Source organism: Capsicum annuum, chromosome 5, assembly GCF_002878395.1.
Source record: "Capsicum annuum cultivar UCD-10X-F1 chromosome 5, UCD10Xv1.1, whole genome shotgun sequence".
Taxonomy (NCBI): Eukaryota; Viridiplantae; Streptophyta; class Magnoliopsida; order Solanales; family Solanaceae; genus Capsicum; species Capsicum annuum.
In genome coordinates, this window is record NC_061115.1 from 105,454,042 (window position 1) to 105,463,413 (window position 9,372).

The 9,372-nt window shown below is 38.3% G+C and overlaps 1 pseudogene; it reads right to left on the reverse strand.

Annotated features, from left to right (window-relative positions):
* Window positions 1-576: 576 nt before the first annotated feature.
* Window positions 577-9,372, reverse strand: part of LOC107852801 — a 14,183-nt pseudogene continuing 5,387 nt past the window's right edge.

Consider the following 9,372-nt stretch of genomic DNA (forward strand, 5'->3'; position numbering starts at 1 on the left):
TGAAGAATCCTTTAGGGCTTTGATTCCATTTGTTCCTTCAAACCATTCCAAAACTACACCACTAGGTCACTAATACCACAAATTACATACCCAAGAAATTCCCATCCTCACTCAACCAAACCAGTTTCAACCCCCACAAACAACCAACCCCTGAGAATAACCTATCCATATAAAACACCTGTGAGCTCCCATCAAACCAAATACCTTACCTCCAAATCTCAAGGCCTTATGGAGATCACAATGCTAAGATAAAGATGTTCATATCCAGTTCAAAATTTAAGTAACAAATCTATTTAACTGTCGTATCTAGAGCAGCATAAGCAGGGACTTTCATGCAATCAAGAACCTTGGCTACAACTAATACAAAAAAGCTTATTAAAGATGGATTACTGATAGACAAACAAAAATTTATATTCATCAAATGTAAGTTTACAATACTGATAATCTTGCTCAAGAAATGCATTAATATCCCAATTAACAATTGAAGGAAAAACTCAGAAGTAAGAACCCATTTCAATTAGAATCAAGTCTAAAGAAGAACAAAACTTAGTGTTCGTTCATCCTTGTCAACGGATCTTAATAAAAGAAACCAAGCACCTTTCACCAATATTTTTCCTTCTAGCCTCCTCGTGGCCCATGATATCGATAGAGGTGGTCAGTACAATGTATCCAAACTGCAAGCTCATTTAAAATATTTTCAAGATCAGATAATTTGTGCAAGACAGGGCAAGATAACAAAATCTACCATTTTTATTTTTTGTATTAAGTAATTTAGATAAACATATATATGAATAAAGTACATTAGAGGTCAAGTTGATGTTCCAGCTTCATATAAATATTTTATCTCATAGCCTAACCCAAGAAAATTAATAATCATGATGCTGCCCAAGGCATTGGGATTTCAAATTTACTCTATGAATGAAGAGTTTATGCCTGGTATAAGAACAAGTTTACTCCGTAGTAATTGAAAAATCTAGCACCTTAAAGGAATTAAAAGGGGCTTGGGCTAAAACATTCCTCCCATACATTTTTAGAAGAAATAAAAGCATATATACATCTTTCTTCTTTTAACACACACTGTATGAATCAAAAAGATGAATCCACAAACTGATTTTATGAAATGCACAGCAAGATAGACGTTATTATACCTGTTTAGAAGGCAATAACTTTGCGGTCCATCCTTCAATCTCCTTAACTCCAACATCAAAGCGGGGACTAATGACACCATAATTGTTGAGCCTACCATTCAGTTTAACGATAATCTTTCCTGATTTGTGATCATGAACATACTTAAATTTCCCAATGTACTCGATAAATAGATGACAAATATAAGAACACTAAGAGGTTAAGAGACAATGAGCATGGAAGATAATTCACACAAGCTAAGTACTGTAACGACCTAAAAATTTGATGAAATATGTGAAATTTGTGATTTTGTGTAATTTGACTATTTTATCCCTCCTCATAGTTGTATTATGGTATTTATGGGGTGTGGGAGTGGTTGACATGATTTTTGATGCATTTTGGTATCATTTATGCAATATTGTGGTTTTTGATGGCTTCGAGAGCCTTATTTTAAACTTATGTGGTTATATTTTGATCCGTGCGATGGATGACCGAACGGACTACGCCAGCAGCTCCGGAATATCGATTTTAGTCTAGGTAGACCTTTGGTTCGGGTCCTAGAAATATGGGTGTGGGATCCACATTTGATCGAAACGACCTCGGATGGAAATCTGACTTCTCCAGCAGATCCGAAATGTTGATTTTAGTGTGTTATCATGTTTTGTTATGATTTTACAGCTTTTAAATCTCATTTCAACCCTCGATTTGGAAAATTGGGATTTCGGATCTCGGGGTTCAATTTTGTGAAAACGAATGTTTCTGGAAAATCTGGTATCGCCATCGCGTCAGTAGCGTCGAATTTAGTATGGTTGCATAGTTCGTTTGCATAAATCGGACTCCGAATGAATTTCAAGCACCCCATCGAAGTCCATTTCGAGTTCGAATAAAAAAACTGCTCAGTTATGCAGAAAAATCGACAATATATATAGCAGCTTTTTCACATTTTTGGCCCATTTTGCTCATTTTTCATCTTGTCTCTTGACAGTTAAACCCTAAATATTTTGGGAGCTTAAAAGTGAATTTTGTGAGAGCTTGAGACGCTAGATTAACACCTATTTCTTTATTTTAATTACAGATTTAAGGTAAGAATTCACCCTTTTCTTAGAAATTTCTTGATAAATTTCTCAAAACCCCAAAAATTTTAGGGCATGATTTTAAACCCAAATTTCATCCCCTTTCACTTGAATAATATTTTTATCTTATAATTAGTAGTTTTTCATCAATTTAACCTTCAAAACAACTCTGACTCCTGATTTTAACCTGGATTTCAAGAATTTTACCCGGTAAAGCTCAAAAATAGTTTTTCTTCGATTTAAACCCCGTTTTTCACTCGTTTAACTTGGGTTTTCAGCTGTAGGTTCCTAAAAATATGGGAAACATATTTTTGAAGTAAATATCTAATTTTGCCCTTTTTTTGGAAACCTACTTTGAGGGTCTGTTTTAAGTCCGAACCAAAAGTAGTCAATATGGGTGTCGTTGGTTTTGTTTTGATGCGTAGATTTCATATTTAATATTTTTAGTAGAGTTCGGGATTGTTCATGAAAAGTAAGGTCTTGGGTTCAAGTGTAGCAGACCGGTCTCAACTTTCGAGGTAGGTTATAGCTTAACTCTTCAGACTTGGCTGGGTAGTAAATGATGGTACAAAATGCATGTTAAGGGTGGGAACTAATCATGAAAAATGGCTATCTATGTGTTGTGCCTGTGTGGAGGCCTATATGTGATGTAATTGTTGAAATTAAAATATTATGTGATATGTTTGACTGTGTGGGGTCCTATGTCACATTGATAGCCTTGAATACATGTGAGTAATTGTATTGTATTGTTTAATGTGGTGGCATGGGTGTATTGTGATTATATATATACTTTACTGGCATATAAGACGTGAAAATTCATGGATGAAATGAAAATAACAAGTGAATATTGGCTCATGTGGTTGTGGAAATGTATTATTGTGGTTGATTGTGGAAATATATCATATGGTTGGTTGTGGAAATACTTATTGTGATTGGTTGTGAGTATTACATTTTCATATCATACTCATTCATGAAATATTAGTACCACCGTGGCAACATCTGAGAAACACTGGCAATACCTTTTTAAAAATATTATAACACCTTATAAAACCCTTTCCGAGGGATGTGCCAAAAAGGAGATATGAGATATATGGATTGTATATGGGTTGACGAACCCCCCATAGGTCCTATATCGGAAAGCTTTGGCTCCGTAGGTGTATACGGGATTGTACGATGATCCCGGAGGTTGTGCGACAACCTCGTGCATCATCATCATCATTATCATATACATTGCACTTAATTTATTATGTTTATGTTGTGTTGTATTGCCTTATTGACTTGTCATCTATGTATTTGTCTTACCTTTCTTTACTTGTATTTAATGATCTTGTATCTACATATTCTCTCTTGCTCTATTTTATATGTGACATAATCTATACTTGTGTTCTATATCTTGATGTGTTTTTGCAATATATGTGAGATATATTAGAAATGTTAGTGCAAGCGGTGTGGGCTACCATTGTGGGATATTTTTTGATTGCAGGTGACGTGTCCATAGTGTATATTTTGTATGCCTTATTTACTACTTTGCTTAGTCGGCCTATGATACCTACTGAGTACAAGTGGATCGTACCCATGCCTACTGCGCCCTTTCGGTGCAGGTCCTAGTTCGAGTGCACCTCAGCTTACTTGATTCGGGCAGTTTTTGGAGCTTCCAAGGTAGTGGTTGGACATTCATGCGTCCGAAGTTCACCTCTATCTTTCTATACTAGTTATGTCTTTATTAGTGTTCGAAGACAGTTATTATTCCTTTGTGATTATTTTTTGATGTATTTGACTCTTGGATTGTATTAGTAGTTCTTACACTATTGACACCTGATTTTGGGCATGATTGGTGTTTTGGATAAGTTCTTTCCGCATTGTTATGATTATTTATATGGTTTGGCTTCATTCCAGAAGCCTTACCTTGGGTATTTCTATCTTTTTTTCTATTCGTATCAGTTTGGGTGATAGAATTACTTATCAAGGTACACCACAACAAGTGTCATCATGACCCTCATTTTTGGGTCGTGACAAATTGGTATCAAAGCAACCAGGTTTCATTGGTCTCAATGGTGTAAGAATGGAATATCTAATAGAGTCTCGCAAATTGGTACGCAGACGTCCGTATCTATCTTTGAGAGGCTATAGGATGTCTTTGGGAAAATTTCCTCGTTTCATTCTTTATCATGCGAAATTCTTTCATACCCTATATTCTGAGTTGTGTTCCACTCTTTTTACGCAAATAGAGTTGCTTATACCTCTTATCAGTTGAGAGATGCAGTGAGAGATTATTGGATATCATTTGTTGGTTGTAGGCTTATTAATACTCCTGATTTGTCATGGGATCAGTTTGTTGATGCCTTTTTGGGGAGATTTGTACCTTTTAGTTTGAGAGATCATATGTGGGATGAGTTTGATAATTTGGAGCAGGGATCCATGACAGTTTTTTAGTATAAGGCATGCTTTTGTACCCTATCTTGATATTTCTAAGATAGCATTTTCACCGAGTTTGAGAAGATTTAAAAGTTTGTGAAGGGTTGGGTTGTCTCCCTTCTATTGGCTACAATTCATATAGTTGTGTTTGGGGCTTCTTTTTAGAGTATTATGGATCATGCTAAGATTATAGAGGATATTTTTAGTGCATCTCAGAGAGGCGCCAAGAAGGAGCGATATTTTGGTGAGTTCAGGAGTCAGACCTCTCGAGGCAGAAATTTTAGTGGTTCTCGTGAATACTATGGTAGGCCAGTACAGGCGACATTACAGAGTTCAGGTGGTGGATCTTCTAGTCCAGCAACTCAGGGTGGCCGTTCAGGCCTAGTTGTACCTTTTCCTATTGAGACTAGTCGCAGAGGTTGTTATGAATGTGATGAGATTGGCCATGTGGCCGAGGACTATTCTTGCCGCGTGTTTAGAGATAACCTTATTTCAGCTGTGAGAGGTAGATATTCTACCAAAGGTGCTAGAGGTAGAGATAGTAAAGCCCATGTTGGTGGTTATGGGGCCACTCAAGCCTACACTATATCAGTCAGATCTGAGGCGGACGCTTCAGATACTGTGATCGTAAATACCGTTCCATTTGTTTCAGACGTGCATGTTATTATTTGATCCTGGATCGACTTTCTTCTATGTGTCTGTATATTTTTCTTCGGGTTTTGATTCTGTTAGGGAGCCTCTTGCCATGCCTATTTGTGTATCTACCTTGGTAGGTGATTCTTTAGTGGTGGATCGGGTGTACCGATTTTGTGTTGTGACTTTTACCGGACGTGAAACTTTGGTAGACTTGCTTATGTTAGATATGGTCAATTTTGATGTTATTTTGGATATGGATTGTTTGGCTCCTTATTATGTTGTCTTAGATTATTTTGCTAGGACTGTGACTTTAGCTTTAGTTGGTATGACAAGGATAACTTGGAAAGGGTATACTTAATTCGGGTCCTAAGACGGTTATATCTTATGTTCAGGCTCATAAATTGGTTGAGAAGGGATGTTTATCTTACTTGGCCCATATTCATGACACAAGTGTTGTTTCGCCTCCTTTCTTAGATTCTGTCTATATTGCCCATGAGTTATGGACGTGTGCACTGCAGACTTTCCTAGTATGCCTTCAAATTGAGATATTGATTTTATTATTGATGTTGAGTTGAGCACCGAGCCCATTCCTATTCCTCCTTATAAGATGGCCCCAACAGAGTTAAAAGAAACTGAAGGATCAGTTATAGGATTTATTGGATAAGGGATTTATTCGACCTAGTGTTTCACCTTGGGGTGCATCTGTCTTGTATGTAAAGAGAAAGGATGGGTCTATGCAGATATGTATTGATTATCGGCAGTTGAACAAGGTGATGGTTAAGAATAAGTATCCTCTTTCTCGTATTGATGATTTGTTTGATCAGCTTCAGGGCGCTGTGGTGTTTTCGAAGATTGAATTATGGTTTAGTTATCACCAGTTGAGGATTAGAGCTTTGGATATTCCGAAAATAGTTTTTCTGACTTGATATAGTCATTATAATTCTTGGTCATGTCTTTTGGGTTGACCAATTCCCCTGCCTTGTTCATGGAGTTGATAAATAAGTGTTTTGACTGTATATTGGCTCCTTTATTATGGTATTTATAGATGATATCTTGGTTTATTCCAAGAGTGAGGTTAAGCAAGAGGAGCATTTGTGGATTGTGCTTTAGATTGAGGGATAAGAAGTTGTATGCTAAGTTCTCTAAGTGTGAGTTTTGGTTAGTGTCTATTTTCTTTCTTGGGTCATGTGGTAACTAAGGAGGTATTATGATTGATCCAGCTAAGGTTGCAGCGGTTCGTAATTTGGGCTAAACCTACTTCGCCCACCGAAATTCAAAGTTTTATTAGCTTGGCTGAGTATTATCGACGTTTTGTTGAGGGTTCTTCATCCATTGCAGCTCCATTGACTAAGTTGACCCAGAAGAAGATTTTTTTCAGTGGTCCGAAGCTTGTGAGGCGAGCTTCCTGAAGTTCAAGAATTTGTTGACTTCAGCTCCTATATTAGCTTTGCCTAAGGAGGGCGTAGGCTTTACTATCTTTTGTGATTCTTCAGGTGTTGGGTTAGCTGTTGTGTTGATGCAGGAGGGCAAGGTAATTACTTATGCATCTTGTCAATTGAATCCTCATGAGAGAAATTATCCTACCCATGATTTGGAGTTGTACGCAGTTGTGTTTGCCTTGAAGGTTTGGAGGCACTACTTGTATGGATTCTATTGTGAGATCTTCTCAGATCATCGTAGCCTTTTGTAATTCTTTATCAGTGAGATCTTCTTAGGAGGCAGCATTGTTGGCTTGAGTTGCTTAAGGATTATGACTTGACTATTTTCTACCATTAGGGAAAGGCTAATGTGGTTGTGGATACCTTGAGCTAGAAGTCGGCTAGCATGGGTAGCTTAGTGCATCTTTGACTCAGGAGAGGTCATTGGCCTTGGAGGTTCAGTCTTTAGCTAATCTGATGGTCAGGCTTGATATTTCAATACCAGGGCGTGTTTTGGCACTTGTGGATCCTAGACCCTCTTTGATGGAGCAGATTCGAGCTCATTTGTTTGGTGATATTGGGTTGAGGTTGATTCGAGATAAGATGTTGAGTGGAGAGTCTAAGGAAGCCTCACCTAATTCAGATGAAGTTTTGAGGATTGATGGCTGAGTTTGTATGCTGAGAGTGGTGATCGAATTAGGTTGATCTTGGAGGAGGCCCATTGTTGTAGAGATTCCATCCATCCAGATGTGACTAAGATGTATCGTGATTTAAGACAGCACTACTAGTGGGGTGGTATGAGGCTAGATATAGCAGATTTTGTGTCTTGTTGCCTATGTTGTCAGCAGGTGAAGGTCAAGCATATGAGATTTGGTAGTTTACTTCAGAGGTTGCCCATTCCTGAGTGGAAGTGGGAATACATCACTATGGACTTTGTGACTAGTTTACCGCGTACATCTCATGGTTCTGACAGTGTTTGGGTCATCGTGGATCGATAGACTAAGTCAGCTCATTTTATTCCGGTTCAGGTCTCATTTAGTGCTGAAAGGTTGGCCTGTATCTACATTCGTGAGATTATGCATCTTCATGGTGTGTCGGTGTCCATTATTTCATATCGAGGTCATGTGTTCACATCTCACTTTTGAAAGACTTTTCAGGATGAGTTAGGTACTCGAGTGGATCTTAGTTCAGCATTTTACCCCAGACTGATGGCCAACCAGAATGGACTATCCAGGTTTTGGAGTATGCTCCGCGCGTGCGTGATGGATTTTGGTGGCCAGTGGAAGCAGTATTTGGCTTTAGCATAGTTTGCACATAGTAATAGCTACCATTCCAGTATTGATATGGCTCCTTTTGAGATGTTGTATGGTAGGCTTTGTCGCTCTCCAGTAGGTTGGTTCGATGTTTCAGAGGTGAGACCTCGAGGTACGGACTTGCTTTATGAGTCTTTGGATAGGGTCCGGGTCATTCAGAATAGACTTAGAGCGGCCCAAAATAGGAAGAAGTGTTATGCTGATCGTAGACTTCGTGTCTTGAGTTTTGGTGTTGGTGATCGTATTTTCCTTTGAGTGTCACCCATGAAGGGTGTGATGAGGTTTGGGAAGAGGGGCAAGCTTAGCCCCAGGTACATTGATCCGTTTAAGATTCTTCGGACTATTGGTGATGTGGCTTATGAGTTGGCTTTACCCCTTGATCTATCTGTTGTTCATCCAGTTTTCATGTTTTTATGATTCATTGCTATATTCTTGACAAGTCTCATGTCATTCGTTGAGATTCAATTCAGTTAGATAAGCGGTTGTCCTTTGTTGAAGAGCCAGTTTCCATTTTGGCTAGAGATGTTAGGCAGTGCTCTAAAGTGATCTTTGTGGTTCAGGTCCAGTGGCAACTTTGACCTGTAGATGTGATTACTTGGGAGATTGAGTCTGATATGCGTAGTTCCTATCCCCAACTTTTCATTGATTCAGGTATTTCCTTGCCTTAGTTCGAGGACGAACTAGGTTTTTAGTGGTGGATGATGTAACGACCTAAAAATTTGATGAAATATGTGAAATTTGTGATTTTGTGTAATTTAACTATTTTATCCTTCCCCGTAGTTTCATTATGGTATTTCTGGGGTATGGGAGTGGTTGACATGATTTTTGATGCATTTTGGTATCATTTATGCAATACTGTGGTTTTTTATGGCTTTGAGAGCCTTATTTTGGACTTATGTGGTTATATTTTGATCCGTGCGATGGATGATCGAACGGACTACGCCAGCAGCTTCGGAATATCGATTTTAGGCTAGGTAGACCTTTGGTTTGGGTCCTGGTTCACCCGAGCTCATTTCGACCTATTGATCGGAAAGTTGAAAAATTAGAAATATAGGTGTGGGATCCACATTTGATTGAAACGACCTCGGATGGAAATCTGACTTCTCCAGCAGATCCGAAATGTTGATTTTAGTGTGTTATCATGTTTGTTATGATTTTACAGCTTTTAAATCTCATTTCAACCCTCGATTTGGAAAATTGGGATTTCGGATCTCGGGGTTCAATTTTGTGAAAATGAATGTTTCTGGAAAATCTGGTATCGCCATCGCGTCAGTAACATCGAATTTAGTATGGTTGCATAGTTTGTTTGCATAAATCGGACTCCGAACGAATTCCGAGCACCCCGTCGAAGTCCATTTCGAGTTCGAATAAAAAAACTGCTCAGTTATGCAG